The sequence below is a fragment of the Amia ocellicauda genome, chromosome 4 (genome assembly GCF_036373705.1).
Source record: "Amia ocellicauda isolate fAmiCal2 chromosome 4, fAmiCal2.hap1, whole genome shotgun sequence".
NCBI classification, from domain to species: domain Eukaryota; kingdom Metazoa; phylum Chordata; class Actinopteri; order Amiiformes; family Amiidae; genus Amia; species Amia ocellicauda.
Window position 1 is genome coordinate 34,157,514 of NC_089853.1, and position 24,137 is coordinate 34,181,650.

The 24,137-nt window shown below is 38.3% G+C and overlaps 1 protein-coding gene across 7 annotated transcripts in view; it reads right to left on the minus strand.

Annotated features, from left to right (window-relative positions):
- The window catches only part of LOC136748306 (A-kinase anchor protein 13), a 131,583-nt gene extending 111,236 nt beyond the window's left edge, over positions 1 to 20,347 (minus strand). For all 7 annotated transcript variants that reach the window (XM_066701931.1, XM_066701935.1, XM_066701934.1 and 4 more), the window contains exon 1: positions 20,051 to 20,347. The gene's annotated coding sequence lies outside the window, so the exon portion shown is untranslated. The remainder of the gene's footprint in view (positions 1 to 20,050) is intronic.
- Positions 20,348 to 24,137: the final 3,790 nt, after the last annotated feature.

The following is a 24,137-nucleotide window of genomic DNA, read 5'->3' on the forward strand; positions in this document are numbered from 1 at the left end:
GGGTCAGACAATATGAATGGAAAGAACACATTAACAAACACATTCTCAAAGGGCAAGCTAAGAGGTACCAAGCAAATAAAATGTGCATTTATTGTTTACAACTACTACTAATAAATATAATGACAAATAATCACTTATCTTTCTCTTTATTTAAGCTAAGGTTTATGCTTCTAGAAGAAAACTATTATTTGCTTATTGAATATTGACTGATAGTTAAAATAATGAAGTGGGACAGGGCCTGTCCCTTATGACAACAGTTAAAACTATGTGCACTGAGGAATGTGCTGGATACCGGACTGTCCTCTCCTCCTATATCTACCTTGTAGGGCTGTGCGATATGATGATATGTATCGTATGACGATAGAAAAACGTCTATCGTTTCATATTATGCTATATCGTTTATATCGTGGTGTCGCAAATTGCAATCTTTACGGCAGTATTTTTCGTCATTAGGACACTTAGTGTTCTTCCCGGTTCTTCCACACGTGTCGGATGCGGCAAGAAATGAGCATCAGAAACACAGACAGACATGAGGAGAGAGAAGTGACTCAATAACCAGCACAACCAAGAGACACTTTAATGCGCAAGCGCACACGGTCCACCCCGCTCTCGTCGCCGGGCTGAACTCGATCTGCAGGCACCCCCACCCCCGCTAATTTAGACTGATATCATTTGTATAAAATTAATAATAACGTTTGTTTGCATTTTAATAACTTGGAAAGCAATGCACACACATGCAGAAAGTATAATTTTATTTTTATTAAGATGGTGAAGTGCTTCAACAGTTGTATTATTATTATTATTATTATTATAACTATTTTGTATTAACAACGTGCTGTATTTGTAAGTAGAATCGAGATGCGACAGTCAGAGGAGAAATGTCTCTGTCCAGCAGATGTTAATGCGCCACTATAAACCCGGCTGTGCTAAATCTACCTGAATCTGTACCTTTACAGCGCATGTGTTGCGTGATCACTATTACTGGTGTTATTGTTGTTATGTGACAGTAAGTCATAATGTGTGTATGTATAGATGTGCTCTGAGGAAGAGGAGTCGAAACGCGTAAGCATTATGATGTTCACTTTTTCTCTAACAAATCATTTTTGAGACATCGGTGAATATGGACTGTTTTTAGACGGGAGCTGCTGTCCTTCCTTCCTTGGCTGGATAATTGTTTTATATAAAATCCCTGGGGTAAGGCACCCCGCCTTTAAGATTTATTAAAACTATTGTAACGCCAGCTATTTTAAAACTTATATATATATACACTCACCTAAAGGATTATTAGGAACACCATCCTAATACTGTGTTTGACCCCCTTTCGCCTTCAGAACTGCCTTAATTCTACGTGGCATTGATTCAACAAGGTGCTGAAAGCATTCTTTAGAAATGTTGGCCCATATTGATAGGATAGCATCTTGCAGTTGATGGAGATTTGTGGGATGCACATCCAGGGCACGAAGCTCCCGTTCCACCACATCCCAAAGATGCTCTATTGGGTTGAGATCTGGTGACTGTGGGGGCCAGTTTAGTACAGTGAACTCATTGTCATGTTCAAGAAACCAATTTGAAATGATTCGACCTTTGTGACATGGTGCATTATCCTGCTGGAAGTAGCCATCAGAGGATGGGTACATGGTGGTCATAAAGGGATGGACATGGTCAGAAACAATGCTCAGGTAGGCCGTGGCATTTAAACGATGCCCAATTGGCACTAAGGGGCCTAAAGTGTGCCAAGAAAACATCCCCCACACCATTACACCACCACCACCAGCCTGCACAGTGGTAACAAGGCATGATGGATCCATGTTCTCATTCTGTTTACGCCAAATTCTGACTCTACCATCTGAATGTCTCAACAGAAATCGAGACTCATCAGACCAGGCAACATTTTTCCAGTCTTCAACTGTCCAATTTTGGTGAGCTTGTGCAAATTGTAGCCTCTTTTTTCTATTTGTAGTGGAGATGAGTGGTACCCGGTGGGGTCTTCTGCTGTTGTTGCCCATCCGCCTCAAGATTGTACGTGTTGTGGCTTCACAAAAGCTTTGCTGCATACCTCGGTTGTAACGAGTGGTTATTTCAGTCAAAGTTGCTCTTCTATCAGCTTGAATCAGTCGGCCCATTCTCCTCTGACCTCTAGCATCAACAAGGCATTTTCGCCCACAGGACTGCCGCATACTGGATGTTTTTCCCTTTTCACACCATTCTTTGTAAACCCTAGAAATGGTTGTGCGTGAAAATCCCAGTAACTGAGCAGATTGTGAAATACTCAGACCGGCCCGTGTGGCACCAACAACCATGCCACGCTCAAAATTGCTTAAATCACCTTTCTTTCCCATTCAGACATTCAGTTTGGAGTTCAGGAGATTGTCTTGACCAGGACCACACCCCTAAATGCATTGAAGCAACTGCCATGTGATTGGTTGGTTAGATAATTGCATTAATGAGAAATTGAACAGGTGTTCCTAATAATCCTTTAGGTGAGTGTACACACACACACACACGTATATTTATCCAATAACAACATAACACACGTAATAGTAATCACACAACACTTGCGCTGTAATGTGTTGTATTCTGCTTATATTTACCATGACAGCCTGCATGTAGTATTTGTTAGTTTTGCTTATTGGAGGATTAACGAAATACTTGTAGTTTGAATGTCTTTGGTCTTATTTTGTGGCTTGATTGGATAAAAACAAGAAATCGAGATATATATTGTGTATTGCCCAAACGTCTAAACATATCGAGATATTATTTTTAAGTCATATCGCCCAGCCCTACTACCTTGCATATTCTCAAAAATACAGAGATCCCTTTGAATACACAGCATGTAAAGGCACTTCATATTCTGCTCATTATCTTTCACTACCAATGTCTATTCATCTGCAATCGTGTTAAACTCTGCTCAGCTCTTAACTCAATTTACAAAATGTGTTTGTAGCATGACAAGTTCAAGTATTCTGCCAACAGAAGAACACACTTTCAATCAAAAGCTTTCCATTTCATGCATGACTTGAGTCATGCAGCATATAAAATGCATTTTGTGCGAAGATCCCTTTGGTGGGTATAGATTTACAAATTAATATGGAGATAAAGATGCATATGTTATGAATATATAAAATAACAAGGAGGCAACATGTCCACCAGCTGCCACAATGATAATAATAATAATAATAAATAATAATAATGTTGTGTCAAGACTCTTTGAAAGCAAAAACAATCCTTTGTTATGTCTACAGATTGGCATGGATCTTTAAATTGCAACCTGTCTGCATTGTGCCAATATACTAATCATATTATATTCTCTAGCTATCCATACCAAAGCCACACTGGTGAATCATTATTCATTGGTAAGATGGTTACCATTTACCAGACTTTCCCTATACAGTAGTTTAAAATACAACCGGGAACTGGGTCACAGAGGTTTATCCAATACAGGGGATGTGTGCCTAAACATACATATCAAACTGAGTACAACTGTACATGCTTTTGTGGAATGCTAAAAGAATGATGGAACTACAATCAATTCCAGGTGACACATAGGTTAAACTAGGTAATCCTAATATGACTCTAGTGTACAAAAATATTTTAATAGCCTTCTGTCTTTCAAAAGTCCAAACTAGACAGAGGAAAAGCCATGATAATCTCTTGTATGCTGTTTGTATAGATCACATGTTGCCAACACAGTGGATACAGTAATACCCCACTTAGCGCTGCCCGTATAACAGCGATTAATTATAGTGCTTTTGCCCCACCAGCCAATCAGAGTGTTGGAGGTGTTACACTCAATCCATCAGTGCACAGCGACGTTCTCTGTTAGTCTATGTTCTGCAGTGACATTGTGCACATATTCCTCTTATCTCGCAGATGTTTCTATACATATTATTTATACATAGACACTATTTTTCACCCATCATCTCTGGTAAACGGCCTGCAAGTTAAAGTGCAAAGAAAAACCATCTCATTGGATGTAAAACTGCAAGTTTTGAGGCGGTTGGAAGCTGGTGAGCGTCAGGTGGATGTGTGCTGCTTTTAACTTAACTACACCAATGGTTAGAGATATTATTACACTTACTCAAAACACATCTTTTCAGACAGTACTTGTAATATTAGTCCTTTACTCTCCTGTAAGAGAACACTTTACAACATTTTATCATACTTCTTGCGTTACTAGTACTCGTACTATTTTGATTTCCCCTATGCCCCGTTACATGCAGTCAAAATATTTTGGGGCAAATACGCAAGATTGTAGTGACACTGCGTGAGATGGAGCCTCAATGCGTGAGACTTGAGATTATGTAAAAGCTTCTGTTATGACTACCTTGAAGTTATCAGCAACGAAGATGACTCGTTCAAAGAGTTCGTCGTTAGAAAAAATGGAAAGTAGGCTTAGCATATTTGGATGACCAAACACAATGTAACATGCCATTAAGCCAACTCATCATAGAGTCTAATATGTATTAAGAATGTGCATTACTGTAAACTAATGGAAAAATAATATGTATTACTGTATTAATGTGTTTATTATTACCTGTACCTTTCATATTAAGGTTAAAAATAACCTAATCAGGACTTCAGTTAGTGCTCCATTTTCTAGAAGCGTATCCTGCCTGCTAAATGCGGTATTACTGTACTATTTTTGTGGGACTGTCTAGATAGGCATCTGTGCCAGCAGATTCTGCCTCCATTAAACCTCTGTATATCGGAGGAATTCCTTGAAGAAGAATGGTGCCAGATTCCTGCAGAATGGTTCCAGACCCTTGTTGAGTCCACACCCATGCTGTCTTGGCTGCACATTGTGGCCCAACACCTTACTGGGTGAAACTTTAGTGGAGTTTCCATTTCTTTGTCCACTACCTGTATATATGTATATTGGTAAAAGCCATAGACATAAACAGCCCTATATTTTTGTATACATTTCTTGGTCTATTGTTCTTCAGATTTCTGCCTAGTTTCTGTGAGCCCACTGCCTTCAATTATTATGAATGTAAATCTCTTCACACACAGAAAGCAGAGAAAATTATTATTATGATTATTATGCAAAAGCAAGCTATTTCTGGTTTCTTACAAAATAATCTGGTTTTACATATTTACTGTCCATAAATGCCTGGTAATTTTCTATTACTAATACATCTCGTATAGTGTTTGGTTTGCATTTGTTCAACAGAAGAGGCGAACCCAACTTTAACTGCTGCTATTCTATCAAGCTGTTATCAGTGGGGATGGACATGGGAGTTGCTCTGTCCTGCATTTCTGACTCACAAGGCAACTCCCATAGTAACAGCACCCAGCCCCACAATGGAAACAACAACAGCAGGTACAGCAAGAGGCCTAGACGGGTCTGCTTTCACTGCACCTAAAATGGTGAAGAGGGAGCAGAGAGTTAAACCAGCTTCCTGACCGCCTATTATCTGGAACTGTAGAGTGTTCTTGGCGTGTGGTTTCTGAGCTGTGGTTTCAGCTGCTTCACATCCTGGTTCATACAACCTATCAGCTAGCTTCCAATGCTCAGAGCTCTGTCTCCATACCAACCAAACAAAAACAGCTAAGGGATATCTCTGTCAAGAGATCCTCAGTGCATGTCAATAACAAGACTTCATAATTGGAGAGCAAGTCTTCACAGAAAAGGGAGAAAGCTGGTACATTGCAGGAAGGATTGGGGGAGGGGGGAATGGTCAGATCGGTAAAGAAAGCAAACGGGCAGAAAAGGGCATAATATGCATTTTAAAAAGTCCTCTGGGATCTTATAGTGCAATTATGATATGGTTGTAACAATAAAGGAAGGTATAATATATAGGGAGTAACCAAGCTCTTACTGGATGCAAGGGTTTGCACAACTAATATAAAGTGGTGAACTCTAGATATGATGATATGGTATTGTATAATTTAAGCTTAAATACATTTCCCAAGAATAGAATATCCAATCAGCAGCTGAATTTGTCTTTGCTCAATGATATCACAAGTGTTTATCAAGGAGGAAATTCAAACAAAAAAGATTAAGAATTCGATGATACAGACTATGTTTGCACAAAAAAAAAACTTGTGCAACCCTTACCTTTCTAATACGTGCGCCAAATCAGCTTCCTCAATAAAGCACATATTTATGCCTTTAAAGCAATTAGCTAGCAAAACAGGAAATAGTGGTAATGTTTATAACATAAGTCTAGCTTAAAATTGGAGATGCCGGGCATCTACGTGTTCTACTGACGCAAATGTATATATATATATATATATATATATATATATTTTTTTTTTTCTTTTTTTTTTTTTTTAAACAAAAACGCAGATCAAGAAAAAGCATTTCAGTCTTGCTCTCCATTAATTTCTCTCAGGCTACCTTAAGATTAGTTTATGTATGTATTAATTCTACAATTTTAAGATCCATTTAAGTAAAAGACTGCATGTCTTACACAACATTACAATATCCTTTGTGCTACTCTGTGTGTTTTGAAGACATTTAGTATTTAAAAAGATTGTGACAGCACAATTTTGTTTTTTAATTTAGAAATATCAGTATTCAATAAGAATAATGTGTTATAGTTTCAAGTGAAATGCAGATTTTAAGCAAAACTGAAAGGCTGTAAAGCATTTGAACTGCTGTTATTTTTAATAGAATTCAACATCTTAATTACAGTGACACTTGTCCTCCTAATGACAATGTTGCCTGGGAGAATTTTGATTAAACAATTCAAGTTAATGGCTTAACATCATCAAGAAATATCTCTATTTGAAATTATTTTGTTAAATAAATCAGTTTCCTAAAGATACAAATTTAAAAGATGAAATATGGCTACATTCACAATATCCTATCTGGCTCTTTTTGAATAATGAGGTTAGTGCCAAGCAACAGGATATGATTTTAACAATAAAACTAGAAAAGCTGAATGGTGCCACACACAAATACCAGACTGCACAACAATGAATTATGCTGTTGTTGTGGTAGCAAACAATCACTAGAAATAAAAGTATAAAGGATGAGCTGTGTGCTGGTTCTAATAGCACTACCCTGCATGGATTTTCATCCAATTTCTTGGATGTCTTGTGTTATGTATTCCACAATAACATGTTATAAAAAGTGTGTAGAGTACACTACAGTAACACATTATAATGTGTACTATATTCTACAATAACAAGCTATAGCATTGTGTACTGTACGCTACAATAACATGTTATAATATTGTGTAGTATATGCTACAAGAACACACATTACAAGAACAATGTGTAGTGTATCATACAATAACATGAATTATCATTACAGTGGCTGCGTTTAAGTGACAGATTTAAATTGGTATGGCTGAATGAAGGGTGTTATATAGACAAGTCCTTATTCATTTTGTCAAGATGGACTTCTTTGCTATGCAAGCTCTGCCGTTGTCATACTGCTTCATCTTAATAGCCGTAACAGAACACTCTCTTCAAAGTTATCAAGATGTTAATACAAAACCATGCAAAAAACAAATGCAGCATTTCTCATTAAATACCAGTGGCATTATGTTTATATGCCATGATTTCAAATATTATAATTGTGGAAGTAGGCAATATTCAAAGCATGTCAAACTGGAGCTTTTGTCACCTAAAACACACATTTGTCACAACTTAACCTTGCATGCAAACGCAGGCATTGTTATAATGACTGTGTCCTGTATGGAACAATAACATGGTATAACTGTACTGTACATGCTGCAATAAAGCAGAATAACACTGAATGCTGTATGCCACAATACCACGTTACAATAGTTAAAAAATAATAATAATAATTTTAAAACATCAGCAGGTAACGACCTGTATTTTAAAATTAAACATAAGAAGCACATACAAAAATAGGTAAAGTAACAACCTGGTAAAGGATTACAAATAACCACAACAAATCTAGATACTGACCAAGCATCTTATCACAGTTCATGCATGTACAACAGGGCTGGTTTACATATTTGCGTGCACCTACCAACATCCTTACCGAATTCCCTATACTGTTAACAACAACAAAGCTTCACTTTGCAAACCAAGTTAAATCTGTGTAGCAAATGACAAATTCCACACCACCATCAAATCAATATTAATATTTCTGAAGGGGGATCAGCACCACAACAAGAAATGAAGAGTGTAATAACTTTTTGGTGCATATATAATATTAAATATGTGACATCCCCATTCAAATACATGTGTACAAGGCTTTTGGAATATCCTCGCTATTACTGTGGAACCTGAAAAACTAGCCTAGTCTGTATACTCGATTGATATCAGCGAAAGAGATGAGGCTTCTGCGTACCAGTCTGATTCACTTCACGATTTACCAACTGTACATTCTTGTACACATTTGTATTGGCAAGGCAGAGAAGCCACATCTGTATATTACTTCACCTTCACACATCTATCTACAAAAACAACACAGCACCTGATGTTAGCACAGACACAGGTAAAACCTGAAACGGCTCAGGCTGCTACATACTAGACGTTGAAGCCTTCCTTTACACTCTCTTAAGTGCGGGTGCTGAGCTTTCACAACAATCACCTACAGGGAACACCAGTCTAGATAATAAACATGCCCCCAGGCCACGGCCATGGATAATTGTGTGTGTACTTCAACTGGAGTCACCGGCAGGTTCAGGGAGGGGTGTAGGAGGGCTTTTCTTTGCAGTGTCTATGTTCCTTTGGTTGGATGTTTAACCAGATGTTTGTAAGGCAGGTAATCTCCACAGGTCACGGAGGGAACAACAAAACTCAAATTGCTCATTAAGTCCTACATGCTGGCTAGTCAGATGTACTATGTACTATGTTCAATGGTTCAATATTCTACTGTATTTTGTTTCTCTGCATGACTCCATAGATACACCAGGTTAGCAGTATGTTTTTTCTCCCCCCCACAGTTTCCTCTTTATCTACCTGCAGACTAATTCTAATAGTAACCACCATTATATCATCGCAAAGGTCTGTAACTGGGAATAATTTCACCTTTCACACACTTCCTCTCCCCGGACTGGTGCACCAAGCACCGTATAACCTGGACACAGCAAACCTGACAACCTCTTTTTGGAAACTATCCCAGTTGAAGTTGGTGGCAGAGGAAAGAACAAGCAAACAAGCCTAATGTAGGCTACATTAATAACAAGGTCAGTTAGCTGCACTGCAGAAGCAAGACCAATTGAGGTCGGCATTTGTTTTCAAGCATGTGGATTAACAGAGCTAGTGTCAGGAAGTAAATCAGGAGAAGCAAATGCGAAGACGACAGAACAATTACTGTTATTTTGGATAGCTTGATGATTATTCTCACAGAGAATCACTTTGAGAACACAATATCAAACCGATCATCCAAGTGAAAGCTTTACTAACGCATATAGGTTTCAATTTTACTCTTGGTGCAGATACATGTATCAATCAGATATACACCAAATCAGTGCCCTGGGAGAGTATGGAGTAGACAGAGAAGTATTTTCTGGGGCAATTAAAAGTTAGAAGTGAAAACATTACGAATAATAGCAAATAATATGCAAGCATTTTAAGCAGGCACTGCAAAGTAAAAATGTCCAACAGAATTGGTGAAAATGTGGGCATTAAATCTGGAAATGTCTACAAATTTGGGGGAGCAGGGTTGTACAGTATGGAGATGGGGGCAGGGTTTCTCAGCTCAAGCTTGACCTCCAGGTCAGACGAAGCACTTTACTCCTCAACCAGCTGTAGAGAACTCGGTCTCTCTCACCCATGAACACTGGAAACAAAATACACCATTCAGCTTGGCTGTCCTGGGACACATGATTTCAAAGAAAATCCATGTGGGAACAGATCTGGGACCTTTCAACTCCAGCACTGTTTTTTAATTTGGGAGCTTTCTAGGTTGACTGACCTACAAGTGCTGGACCACAGTCAAGAGCTACATAGCACTGTACTTGAACCAGTGTGCAGGTGCTCGCCTTTCTCTAAATATTGCAACACTGTTATTCAGACAGATGATAAACTTGACCGTGTGTCTCAGTGTTCTGGAATAATGAAAAAAACAGTATTGCCAATGCTGTGGATAATTAATTTTTTTACTATTGACTGTAAAACAAAAAGTATGGAAGTTACACAAACATTAGGCTGTTCACATTGCAACGCATCAACTGCCACAAAAAGGAATGGGACAAATCTCTCAATATGAAGTGAATGTGTTTGTTTTAAGGGCACCGTGACTGTCAGTACATGTTGAGATACTTCGGATGACAGTGAACTGTCAATACAATTAGAATTCTTATGGTGAGAGCCTGTACTACCAACACCACAACAGTATGTCACAAATTTGGGAATGTTAACACTATGGGTCAAGGAGAATGGCTTAGAAAATATGTATTGTCTACTCAGTCCCGACCTGAAACACAGAACAGAACACCGGTGAGATGAACTGGAAGGAGTGTCAAAAAAAAGGATACAAATGCCTCCTTCTCTTGCTGTTCTAGAAACTGCACTGTAAGAAGAAAGGCTCCGTTTTCCTCTGGCTATCCATCAAAAAGACGGCAGCAGTGATGCAGGCATCCAGATTCTTGAATTGTAAACAGCTGTCTAATGGGGTTTATGCATCTCCCCCCAGTACTTTTTTGTGCATTTGAAATAAATAGGACAGTCAGTAGAAATATAAAATGAATGCTTCTCGTAAAATAATGCAAGCTGATTTCTATTTACAGAGGGTTTATAGTCAATCCTCCTGAATAAAAAAGGACACTCCCAAACTTGCCGATAACACACCTCTATCCTCTAAATGGTACGGATCTAAAAGTGTAGGTCAGAGTTACTGTGAAGTTTTGCTGACAAGAACAAATCGAAACAAAACACAGAGAGAGGAATACTGTATGGCAAGCAAACACGTCACCGCAGGACACAGGGAACACAGATAAAACATCCAATTACAGGAAGGGGGTACAATTAAACGTGGCCAAAATGCATGATCATTTACCCACAAGTGCATGTTTTCAGGTTTTAGAGACGAAACTTAAGCTCCATTGTGAGTAAACAAACACTGCCTGCTCTACAATGGCAGAGCGCAGTGGGCATGGGAAATTTCACAGGCAGCTCTGCCAGAGACTTGTTGAATGTGGTTTTCATAAGCAACACTGTGCTAGTCTGCCCGTGACGCAGGCAATGACATGCTGCATTCGAGCTGCATTGTATTCACTGTAGTATGAATAGCATTTCACAAGAAATTACTTTCTACCAGCTGTGCTTACCTACCACTATTTCTGCACCCCCCCCCCCAACACACACACACACACACACAAACACACACACTCACTTGTGAAAGAAAACAATGCTTTGCCATTGATATGGATATTATAGTTATAAGCATGTACCACTTGCAAAATAAATTAAATAAACAACTGATGGATGTTCGCAAACCCTCATCCCAAACTGTGGGAAACAATGGGGGAGTATTATTGTTTTGCGGTAGAATTCCTTTAAAAATGTCACTCTAAAAAAGATAGCATTCAAAATCCTGAAAAAGGGTTAGATAACCTTATGCAAGTTTACCCTGGTATGGGTACCATGGTATAGCACTGGAATTCCAATGGTCCAGTGTAGTATGAGGCTGGAACCCATCTCCAGAGCTCTCCTGTTTTTAGAAGAGGTAATGACAGTTTGTATCTTGGAGTTGAAATAAAATCCCAGTTGGGGCCAGATAGCAAATTATAAGCACTGCTGAAGGACAACCTGTAATCATCCCCTAGCCCCTGATAATCTCTCTGCTATTTACCGTCTCCTTGATGGAACGCCGAACACGGCGACATTCCACACCCCTCCTTCCTGCCTTCTGCAGCACTATAGAGCAACAGCTAAGAAAACAAGTTGTGAAATACTTGATGGAGAAGTAATTTCTCCCAGTACACAGTTCATTTTCACAGTCAGTAAAGTCTGATCAAATCTGCTGCTTTTATGCAAAGTAACTCCTTTCAAAAGTAGGCCATAAAGATGACTCTTATTAATTAACTCGGCATGTTGGCAAGAGCAAATGTTTTATTTTCATGTGACTATTGTTAGTAATATATTTATTGATGGGCACTGCAGAAAAAATACACATAGGCAGCAGAAATACCTGTTCTGCAGTTTGTGAACTGGTGCTGTACATGATTCAGAGTTAAAAAAAAAAAATGCAGATTGGGTGGTGCTATGGGCACACTGCAGTTTCTCAGTCTTCACTGGCACGGTGTCTCTATGTCCAGTTCATTCACCTCAGACATATCCGGATTCTGTGACCTGGGTGACGGAGGGTCACAACAGGTTTACTCTAAGCCTTTCCCCTCAGGTGTTTGCCTTGGAGATGATGCGTTCACATCCCTCTCTGTTCAAAAGGGTTCAGCCTCCTTTAACACTCAAAATCATGCTAACAAAGAAAAACGATTTGGAGCAGGGCAAATGAGAAATCCAGTGTCTGGAACTCCTTTGTCTCAGGCAAAATGCATTGTTTAGCACAGGTGCAAACCCAGTGAAGCTCAACAAAAGCAGCAACACATGCTAAAGGAATCCAGTGTGACACATCAGATGCACACGAATTCACTAACCCAAATCTTTAACCTGATCATTTTATTCTAGGACTCACAGGAAGGTCAGTAAAAATATATGCGATGGTCTGCCGGTTTCCAGTTTCACAAGCAAAGGGTTTATTTCTGTATTGAGTGAGTAGAGCACATGACCCCTCATAACAGGGTGGCCAACAGTCAATGATGCAAACTGGCCAAATTGAACAAAAAAAAAAAAAAAGGTAAATAATGAAAGGTAAATAATAACAACATGACCACACTCATCAAACAGGGGCCTGCCCCCCACCCAGAACAACCAAAATGAAAACAAAAAACGCAAAAACACAAGCGCACATGCTCCGCACACCGTTCTCCTTCGCTATGACCACACCCCCCGGCAACAATCTGATCGCCTTATCGAAATCTAGACATCCTATGAGTTGTGGCAATGGGTAACTAATTGCATGGATGCTGCAGCTGGGTCCAAGGCTGTTATATAATTGAGACCTTCAATCGTGTCAGCAGACCTGCCTATCTCACAGTGAAAGATGAAAGATGGGAAGTGTGTTCAAAATCAAAAACTCCTGCTACTTTATGACTCCTCCTCCACCCCCCCAACCCCCCCCCAATTCCATTTGCTCCATTGTTTTATCCTTCAGAAGCAGAAATGATACCCTATGCTGTAATTTTGCACTCTGTGGTTTTTGCCAGCACAAGAAACCATTCTGAAATAATAATATACAAAGAGCACTTGCATAACCAGCTACACACACTGCAGGATTCCTTTTCATTAGAATTATTTTCTTGAAATGCTTTAAAATTCCAATCAATTTTGAGCATAGAATCTTACTCTTTCTTAAAGCCATAAAGAGTTGTTTCCTAGCTCTTTCCTAGGACACAGTAAACAATTTTCGAACAGCAACATTTCTGTTACATTTTGGCATTAGACACCTCTTTCCTTGCTGCCCCTCTTGAAAACGGTCATTGTATGTATTAATTAATCTGAATGTAATTTATATTAAATATACTGGACATGCAAACGTCAGTAAAATCTATAATTTCTTGTTCCTGCAGACCATATTCTAAGCCCAACAAAACCACAATATGGAAGACCAAGCAGAACGAAATGGAAAATGGCCATTCTTCCATTAAAATATATTTATTTTCAACACTTAACAACTCACTGACAATCACATAACAATACTTACATCCAAACCCACACCGAAAAACTAAACTTATGTTTGTTAGACCAAAACTATACTTTCTGCAGAAAAGCACCCTTCTTGACAGCATTATTAAATATTCAACATTATTAATTTGAGATGCATATAATTGTTGTATCTATTGGAGGTATGAAATTATTATTGCTAGCTACCTTAAATTAGTTTTTATTATTTTATTTTTCAACTATTAAAAACCTCATGCCTCAAGAGTATACTTCACAAAGTTTACTACCCAAAGAGCCAAAAGTCACAGGTCTGAAGAAGTGTGAACCAATACTGAAAACCACCGTGCTCACTTTCAGATAAACAGTCAAAAAATTACAGTATTGTGGCTGAAATCACTTCCTCTTTGAAGAGTTTCTCAAACTCATACAGCCTTTTAGCTTGACATTTTTGGATTTGCTTCTTAAATGGTTTTCATTGGGCCTGTCACACAGAAATTGCCTTCAGCTACTCACTAATATAAGGCAGCTGTGTTTTGCAATGGGTGAGGGATGTTGTACATTTTTTCTTGTGCTAACTAACACACTATTACATAAAAGGATGTCACACTTTCAAAAGGGTGCGTTGTTAACAAGTGAAATGAAATTCACCAATAATGTGGAGGTTGATTTCCTGACCACCTGATAATTAGTTGAAATAAAAATCAGAAGGTCCAATTATGAAATTATTCATCAATCTTGGTAAATTATAAACATCGACATAACATAACAGCATCAAGCTCCTAATGTAGCATGGTTCACAGGAAGCTGTCCAGATGCACATTATTGTTGAAAGTGCAGATGTGATTGCATACAAAGCAGGGTTAGAGAAATTAAAGGGGAAATGTTTCTGTATAGAGATGAAACTCCAGTTCAATGTTCAACACAGTATTAAAAACAAAACACTAAAACTTTACTAATCAAATCAAACATAAGGCAAACAATGTTACTAAACTACCTTATGATGCTAATGCAATTCAGATTGCTTTAAAATAATAAACACTTGTCACCCCCAAAAAGAGCTTCTAAAAAATCCTACATTATTTATTACAGGATATAAATGTATCCCTTGTTGAATTTGAAGAATGGTTTTAAAGGCTTTTACAGCATCATTGGCCAGGCAAAAAAAAAAAATACAAAACAGATGTTGCTGCCCAAGTCAACCTATACTTAAAAGAAAAAGAAAGAAAAATATAATATGCATTAGATACGTTTTGTCTTAGCCCAAGTAGAGGTCCAAGTTCAATTACCGCTATTGTAGTTTATTTACACAAGTGATTAAAAAAAGTTTGCAGACAGAATAAAAATGCTTTCTTAATTAGTCCAATTGTACATAATTCACCACCCTGCTCTGATTATTGTGTGCTGAATGGTCCGACTACACAGTAGCAACACAAAGATAAAACCCATTATGACACAAGGACTGTAAAGAACTAGGGCACAAGAAAAATGGCTAGGAACTGCAATAGAACATGTCTGCATCTGTGTTTACAAAATAGCTTTCAAAAATATGGTTTCTTTGTGTCAAATCCTCTGTCCAGAGCCCAGACTTCCATGTGTGCACAATTTAGCACATAAGGATCTAAGATGGCAACTCTGATCGTTTTTTGGACTAGGCACTATACATGCAATGTCATTAATACTATTTTTTGAAGACCTGATTTGTTTAATCAGGGGGAAAGACCTTCCATTGAACACTGATGTGGATACCAGTGCGATAGTAAGGGGTGCTGGACACTGCATCTTTTCCATTTTCAACACTGACCTTCCAATGTCTAAAGCAAACGGATGCGACATTTTATACGGATAATTGCAGCACAGAACAAAAACTGTATTATTTGCCTATATTATACAACAGTGCATTCTTCATGTTATTAATAAGCATTAATATAAAAAGCAAGCAGACTGCATGACACGAAGAAATAAACCCATAATAACTGGAAGGCCAATAATGTTGTGCCTATACGAGGTCTTAAACCAGTTTCATTTGGGCGATATCATTATGAGGAAGTTGTAAGAGAAGTTAAAATTGTGACTGAGTAAGACCATTGGCACTGCAAAACAATGAAGTTTGAGAGTAGTTTAGTTTAAACAGGAAGAGCAGGAATTTACAGAATTGTTACCACATTAGAGGAGTTAAGAAGCTACAAAAGGAAAACATTAACATTGCAGGAGGAGCAAAACATAAAACATAAAACAGAGCAGAAAAGCCAATTAAAATAATAAACTCTGCCCTTTTGTTCCCAAATTTTCATTTATTTATTTTTTTAATCCTGGTGTATCATTATCTGAAGAATAACAAATTTAGTTTCACCAAAATACAAACTTTTTTTGACCTACTTTAAACATGGTTGTATGAAAGACTGCAACGAACTAAAACAAAAACTGGAACAATCCCTGGAAGTGAGCTGTGGGCCGAGGAGTGATTCTTCCTGGGCTTGTGTTTGCCTTTGTCATCACTTCAATTTTGGATAGTTCTCTGCAGAAAATCATTTACCCAGTAAAGTGGTGGTGTAGGCCTACATAAAACCTGCTTATCCTAATTTTGTTTAGCAAAAAGAACAAAAACAAAATGCAAATCCTGACACTGATGCAGGGTTCCTTATCATGTCATTTTCATTTTTAAGCACTTACTAGATCAAGCTTGGGCTTTATAGCTTAAGGTATTAAACAAAAATATGTGTCAATCGAAAGTTAGAACCATGATCCAAAACTAGCCACCCCTAAAGATACCTAAAATAGAAAACCTATTTTATGGTAATGTTCATGGATTCATGCCTAATTCAACTGCAAACCTGACTAACAATAATCATAATTTAAATATATCAGTGACTGGCCCTGAAAACAATGTTAAAAAACTAAAAACTAAATTAAAAGCCTGAGAATCTTATGCAACTTGAAAGTTATTTAACACTCCCCACCTTGTTCGAAATTATACTTTTCAAAATGTAAGGTATGTTTGTTGAGTGTGACATTAGGAAATCCCTCAATAGAAACCTGTGAAAGAGAAAATGAGCTAATGCTTCAGTTTGTGATATCATAGCCAAAAATATCTCAGAAGACAAAGTGGTCCACTGATTCAGTGGATCCATTTGCTTTGTTTTTATGTTTTTTATTAAATATCCTTCCCAATGTAAAACTGAGTTAATAGCCAATCTCTTCTCAATAAAGATGATTTTACAAAGAGGTAACTAAGCGTATTGAGGAATAAATTGCCATCCCTCCCCCACTGTCTCAAGTTAATTATGATCCAACAGTCACAAGAGTGAGCACTGCATTCTCTGGTTCCACTTTGGAAGTAAATCATTTCCATATTCACAGTCTTACAGTACAAGTAAACGCATTGGCATGTGACACTTTGAGGGCAAAGAAAACCAGTGCCCATAGACGGCCTTGATTACAGTAAATGATTACAAATTATGTAAAGACTGACCACTATCAAGGCAGAACCTGCGTGCGTCTTCTGCAGGGATAGAGCACCCAATACCTGATGCTAAACAAAACAGGCCCACCCTAATTCTGCAAAACAGCACCTTCTGACAGCAAGAGTCACGGTTCCTTTTGACAAACCACATGTCTAACGCCTGCACTTTAGGGAGCTTATTTTAGATCAAAGGATCAAAAGGCTCTGTATGTATTATCTTGTTATGCCTGCAAAACTCAGTGGCAATTTCAAATGTGACTGCTTCGTAGTCAGATCTAAAAGACAGCATTTGAAACTATAACAAATCTTTAAACACATAGGCACTTCTATTTAAAAAGGTTTTTGGAACACCCTCGACTGATATATTTAAATCATTCAAGGACCACAATTTCCAAAACTAAACAAGTGACTTTATGAACAGATGCATAACTAACATGTCCCCAGTCTTTAGAAATTGGTGATTTATAAAACTAACTGGATTGGGGCCATCCAGTACATGGGTTGAAGACCAGTGCTGTACAAGATGCAAAAAGGCTATACAAAGACAAGAAAGAATGTGTAATGTAATAATTAACCATCTAGTATAACTAGGGGTGATTTTGAATAGTGTGTTAATGGACAAAATGTGATACTACGTGCTGTAGCAAGTCAAATGTTGGGCTATCTTTGTGAGGAGTGAAATCAATGCAGTAACAGGTGCTTTACAACGCAAAACGTCTAGAACAGCCGACTGCATGAGATACACTGCACACTCTGACAAACGTGTGAATCAATCTGTGTTTAACACACACAACCACAATGGGCACATTTTAGCAGCTCCCTTGTTGACTGCACAGCTGTCTACAAGGTTGGAAACAGGTACTTTTTCAGATCTTAAAATAGATTATTATATGTCATTCGCAGTCTTCTGGGTGCAATAGCATAAATATGAGGCCTAGGTCAACAACAATATTCTGCAACACAGGAACTGAATTGGGACAGACAGGAAACATCGAATCTTCAAAAGGAAATACGAAATTAATCTGAGCCGAGTCCAAGGAACAAGAATTTACAAGTTACATGATTTTTACAAGAATGTTTTCATTTGTACGAGGACTTCTTCCAATTTAACCCTAAGATATTTTAGAGAGGCCTAGAAAATGGAGAGACATTGTAACAGTCCCTTACCTAATCAGCTTTTTAAAATCGGTACAATAGTAATACAATGCACTGTAATTTTCAGACTACTGCATTTATATCTTCATGAATTAATCAGTATAGTCAACTGTAATTTCAACTTCTCTATACGTAATCTTGACTGATTTCAATTTAGTCTGAACAATCCCAGACCCACAGAGTGAACATCACAGCTGTGCTAAGAACTGAATGTTCAGGGTCAAACCTCCAGCTAAACTTTATATACAGTAATTTTTAAACTAATTAACGTTTAAAAACTGTTTAAATATACCCAACGTGGATACCGGATGTCTTTCTTTTCCAATGCCTGGCTAAACGCTTCTGATCCTTGATGCGTTGAAGAGAACTGGCCTTTATAGCAAATTCATGCTTGAACATCAATGAGCTTCACCGCTGAACCCCACGGGCATGTTTGATTCGCTTTCCTCGCTAACTACATGAAAGGAGATACACAAGCATAACATTTGCAGCAAACAATGCAATAAAAAGCATTAGTTACGCTATCTTGCTAGTGATAATGTGCTCAAACATTACTCACTCACAGAAAGTGGAAAGTATGAGAGAGGGTGGGTTTGGGGAATTTTGTTTCAACTCTAACGGTTTAGAAAATTCACACAAAAGTATTACTCCCAAATAATACCTATATGAGAATGCCACTGAGAAACATGTGTTGTTACATTGTTGCAAGGGACAGCCACATAAAAAACGAAATGTGACAGCCCCCCTCATAAACAATGAGTTACAGTCTCCCATCTCCATCGCTACTCTAACCCGCTGGCTGGCGTCCAGCTCTGCAAACTTTTTGGAGATGCCGACGGGGCCGAGTGGCCTAGATTCAGTCACTGCGCAGCGCAGGCCTGCACGGCTCTGGGGCTCGTCTCACTGCAGGCACTGACACTGAATAGCATGACACGATGTAACATACTTAATGATCATACAAGCGGGTGGGAAATGCCAGTTTCCTTTACTACGAGATCACAACCGTATAGTTCCACTACTAGGGATTAAAACACTCAGTTCTAGAATGTAAGAGCTTTGAAAAATGTTCAACTTTATAATAATAGTACTACAAAGAGGAAAATCCACTGTCCACATGAAGCTCTGTACTTTGTGTTTAATTATAATCAATACTAAGGAAAGTGCTTTTCTGACATATTCACCCAGACTGTATTAGTAAAAACAATTTGCTGCTTAGCAAAACACTCATTATTGCTTACAGTAATTGTGGAGTTACTCTGTTCTACCTCTGTAGTGACATTTCAATAGCCCCCCCCCCCCTTTTTTTTTACTTAAAAAATTCACTTCCCCATTTTCATACTAAAATAAATCATAGGCGATCTCAAACTGATTTTTTTTGGTTTGGTTTTCAACGATTTACACAACACACACAATTTGAAACAAACAATAACGTGACTATTAATGATATTATTAACAACAATAACAATAATAATACATGTTCTTCTCGGGTTCTCAATAAATTGCATAGATGGGTTCAAGAGAAAAACGGAAACAAAGGCAATCGTAAAACTTAATTCATTCAATTAAATAATAATAATAATCTATTTAATTTGGGACACGAACAATGAACAAACAAAAATGAACATCGGACTAAATTAACAATGTAATCTAGTTAAACTGCTGGTTTAAATAGTACAAGAGTACTGTCCACTTCAGCAAGTCTCAGGTGATAAATAAAAGATGCAGTGCCTGGGTCGCAGTAATAACTGTGCCAGTGATTATTCAGAATTAGGAATCGCTTACCTCGGACCTCGGGCTGTTTAGGAAGTGTGTTCCGCTTTAAGGAGCATAGCCCGGTTCTGGGTCCTCTCAAGTCAAAAAGACACCAGCAGTGCTGGAAACACACTTCTCCCCCGGAGGATCAGATCGAGTCTGCGGGTTTCTGCTTGGATGATTAATCCTCTGAAATTATGCTTTGTCGCTTAGTTAATTCTCGACACTAAAATCCGTCTCGAAATGTTGCACCAGATATGAATTTTAAAGGGAAAGCGTCCACTTGTTACTCTGCAACAACTTCTATTCTTCTGAGCGCACTCCACAGAGCATGCTTGGATGGGCGGGCTTAGACCGCAGGGACGACAGAGTGACTGGGCTGCCTATTGAATAGGGCGATTCTCATTGGTCAGGAGAGCTGTCAACCAATCTCATCATTTGTATTAATTCAACAAAAAGGATTTGCACAAGAAGTATACATGGGTGATACTGAAAGTAGTTAAATAACTTAACGCTGGAAGGTTGATGCAGTTTCTGAAATTTATATTTTGTAAACTTGTAATTCTGTTAGTCACTTTATCTATGTATCTATCTATCTGTCTGTCTATCTATCCTTGCTTTGGTTTCGTACTCGCACATATACATAGAATAGAAAAATAATGCAGGGTGCAATTCATCCACAAATGCCTCGCATACAGTCTCAGAAAACATTTGCTGATGGACAGTGTTAGTTCATGTAATGTGACCAAGATTTCTGAAGCCCCACCAGTCCCTCAGATTGCTGAATGAGTTACAACAACAATACTAATAAGATTTTACTAAAATATGGTATAGGGTACTGTCATGATAAAAGTTTAGCATACCAAAGAATTAAAGTTTAGGAAAACAAGGTTAAATCACAGTATGGACAGGTATAACAAACCATGGCAAACCACACAAAGCGAAGTAAGTGGGTGGTATAAAACCATGAGGTTAAAATCCTAATTATCCTGCTAATTGCAGTGTGGCATACTTTTATAAGCGCCCATAATCCTACATTTTAGGGTTTTATATTGTATTTTGCACTACAAACACCTCAGTACAAGTATAGTTTCCGAGACAACACTGTAGAAAGCTGTTACAGTACTTTGTATCTTGTTAATTATTATTTTTATTAGTAGTAGTAGTATCGTCACCATTTTACAAAAGTGTGGTGTTCATAAAATAGTCTGCTTCTTCAGCAAAACTGTGCTTACATTGATTATTATGGTGGCAATGACAGGCTACAGCGGAGGGCAGTATGGCAGTGGTAAAACAGTTGAGTTGTGCTCATATTACAGCATGTAAAAATAGGCCTGAGGAAAAACAAGTCCTGCCTGTACAATTGCATGTGGCCAAGAGGTATGTATTCCTTGCACGTTTCTTATTAGTTGGGTGCAATTTAAAACAATGCACGAGACATTAAAACACAATGCATATTCCTATATTATAGCTTCATGAGATCAATATATATGCTTTAGGTCTATATAAATACATTTGTACATTCTAATCACTTCATAAACTTAAAAGATTCCACATTTCCATTTATAGTTAAAAGTGAGATAGGACACCGGCTGAAAAGCATCACATCATCGGGAGCTGACATTTATAAACATTTTTATTATTACCCATACAATCATATTTTTATATGACAAATACTGCCTAATCAGGAAAAAATATTTCAAACAATCAAAAATCCCTGTTGTACTTCTATTTGGTTTGTGTGCCTGAAAATAAATCTCTTGTGGATAGCAGAGAGACCTCTAGTGGCATATAAGAGTAATAATGTATTTATATTTTTCATTACACAACATTAGTGTAATTTTTCTGGTGCTCTGTAACATTGGATGTCAAAATCTCTGATGTTTATTAAATTACCGACTCAACAAATTGACTGAATAGCCCAGTGCAGTGCAGCAGTTATACCACTGGACTTTTTTCCAACAATCCACGACCTTATGGTAGCAGATGTTATATCCAAGTTTGATAAACACAGACACTAAAGACATTGTGTGGAGCCACGAAATGATGTTGTTGAAAAGGGTCTGGAAATGTTAGACGCAGTAGGCACAACAACAACCCAGCAAATTAACTATTTCACACTAAGTCTGATAATGAGAGGTATTTGTAGATCTAAAGAAGGTCTAAATCTCCACTCCATTCCTGTGCACAGCTGCTCACTAACAGAGCTCAATGGAAGTGAGGTCAATGTGGATTCTGTGAGTTTTGGCTGAATCGTCAGTGATGTCATCTTCTTTCTTGTAAACAACGTTATTACATACAGCTGTCTGCCTCCCTGCCCACTCCCCTCGTGTGAATGCTGATGTATAGTATTCTCTGTTGGTATTGCCAACATTGGACCATCTATTAAACACTTGTAATATAATGAGAGAATTAAATTAAAAGGTCCTGGAGTTTCCCAGTTTTCCCATCTTGTGCCTTGCTAATCCAACACACTGCTGAAGAAAACACACACACATCTGCAGTTCCTCAGGATCTGAACCAATAACTTTCTGGCTCTCTTTCCTGGAATACAGATTTTTAAAAATGAATGAAGGGGTGGCTCACACAAACAAGCAAATACAGTGAGCTTTAAAACAGCATTTTAAGTTGTATTTTTATGCAGATTTATGTGATTCTAAGAGCACATGCTGGAATAACAGATTCATATATTGAATGATGAATGATGAATATAGTTCTTCAGGAGGCATATTGGTAAGGTGTCCCAGCAGGGGCAGTTACCTCTTTCTTTTCACCAAAAGTCCCCCGTGCATCTTATTAATCAGTACGGCACACACATACCTAGCAGAGTTTTTTACAGTGAAACATCCCCTGCCTGCCCCCAGAAAAGAATAGTCATGAGAATGGTGTGTTTATTCTTCATGGCCACCTGGCTACAAAAGAGCATGCATCCCTGACAGCAGATAATAAATATTCTCTTAACTGCCCAGGATAACTAGAACCATCTGGGTTTTGTACAGTCCCTACATCTGAGTCCCAGCTGCCAGAAGTGGTGTTGCTGTTAATGCAGTGGGGATCACCCTCAGATGGAGTGGGCTGGGGGCAGTGCTGGAGAGAGAGCTGATCAGAGTGTGGGAACCCCTCCTCAGACCAAGATTTAATTGTGGCTGCCGGACCAGACACAAATGCTGACGGAATGAGCTGTCAGATGAGCTGTCAGGACAATCTGGCGTGAGGCCGTGTAGAGCCTCTAGATTTCTCAATCAGCATGCAGAGGCTGCCCATCTGAAGTGATTAAGAGACACCACATGACATTTTTTTTTTTTTATCCTCTTTGAACTGCACCATGTGTTTCCTGTGCTCAAGGGATGGGGGGCCTGGCCGGGTCTGATGCTGTGTAATCAGGGCTTTAGCAATGGGAAAAGCACCATTTTGCTCACTTAAGCTGTTATACTGTACATTTCTGTGATACACTCAACACCATAGGCTTTCACAGAACTAAGTCTAGCTTCCTAGTTCATTTAAATTGGATATCAGATTGTCTAAGATTTTGTTTGTTTGTTTGCTTGTTTTTTTGTTGCTCACCTGGTCTTAGAAAGGCATACTTTTGAAGTCATATCTATTTTAATCAAATTCTCATAAATTTTCCTTACAGTTCCTGGTACCATGATTGGTGCTTATTGCTTTTTAAGGAATGGAAAAGAATCAAGCCTGAAATGGAATGAATCACCACAATAGTACAGTGTGAGGTGTGCAGTTTGTTGAACTCACATGGCAGTAACTTGGATGGATGTTGTAATTATTTATGTAGGAAACCATAATAGATGAAAAAATACACTGATCATGACCCAACCCCCCCCCCCCCCAATAAATCAATCAATAAATCAATCAATCAATCAATCTCCATGGCTTCTCCACAGTCTCTCTCTACTCACGAACTCCTTTTTAATGTACAAAGGCTCCTTAAAAATGGTGTGGTTTCTGACCAGGGGGTGACTGCCAACCATACATGAGACCGCAAGGTGCTGCATTCCCGTGCTGACCAAACAGTCAGTTAAACCTCCCAGACTGACACACCGGAAACATCCTTGTGGGCAACGGAGCACACCCTGTCACTACATGCATACATACATACATA